We start from the raw sequence: 1,260 nt of genomic DNA on the forward strand, positions 1-1,260 counted from the left end.
TATATACAACTTTCTACATCATCAACAAACCTTGTTCTTGTTCCTAATTAGAACAAAGTGAGAAAATTTGGAATACAAGTCAGTTCTGCCATGTGTTACTGAAAACGGTGTATCTTCATCTACGAAACTCGCTTTTGTATGCGGTTTGGTGCGATAGGAAGTTAATTCACATATCTTTCAATTGGTATATGGCATGATAGCTAGTTCTAAGGAGACGATTAAGAAATTTAGATTGTTTCAGGGTAAAATTCTGCCGCCTCCTTGTGATTAGTAGATGATATTGAAGCGATGTGGGGATTTATTTTGAAGGAGCCTACCCGCTTCAAGCGTGGATAGAGCCATTCTATTTGATTACCACGTAGCACTCATTTATTACTTTCTTAATAAATGACTTAACAGGCAACAACTGTCTAAACTTTAAACTAACCTCTTCTCTCTCTGTTACAAAAAAAAATAATTCTCTCTTTTCCCTTTTTATTCTTTTATTAAACTTTTCTCTCTATTTCCTGATTTTTTAAGGAAAGATTTAATAATTTTTTTCTCTCAATTTCTCAAAATAACTGTGTTTCACAAATTACCTTGAACAACAATATACAAGAAGAATTTGATTGAAAGATTAAAGCTAAAACACATTTGTTATAACCTAATCTTATTATTTTGTGGATTTGAAAATGTTATTGCAGATTTAAAAATCAAGAGATGATGAGAGAACTTGAATTCGATTAGCTCCTTCTCAATTAGTAAGTTAGTGGAAATGCTCAATCCATTGTTGAGGATGCAGATTGCAGATGGTGGGTTGTATTATTTATTGGGTTGTAAAATCATTCATACGACAATTAATAATTTCGCAAAGTTTCTTGCCTGAGTAAGAAGAAACTTGATTAATTTTAAATCTCTCATGTGTAATGTCACACCCCAAATTTCGACAGAATTCGGAAAAACAATATTTGTTCCCGACTCTTCGATCTTCGAGGTGTGACGCATTCTCAACTCCCAAAAACCCATAAACAATTTAAATATGTGGATAATTAAAAACCAATAAAATTTTTTAACTTAAACAAAAGTCCTCTTCATTACAAAAATTTACAAATAAGATTAGGTTACAAATCTCTTTTCAATAACTTTTATTTAAATTTACAAATGAAAATACAAATAACATTGTCTCAACTGAAAATCTATATCACCTCAAAGGAAAACAAAGCATATCTTGAAATGCGACGCTAACGCAAACTACAAGCAGCAACCAACCTTCTTCAACAC

This window comes from Coptis chinensis, chromosome 9 (genome assembly GCF_015680905.1).
Source record: "Coptis chinensis isolate HL-2020 chromosome 9, ASM1568090v1, whole genome shotgun sequence".
In the NCBI taxonomy this organism is placed as follows: domain Eukaryota; kingdom Viridiplantae; phylum Streptophyta; class Magnoliopsida; order Ranunculales; family Ranunculaceae; genus Coptis; species Coptis chinensis.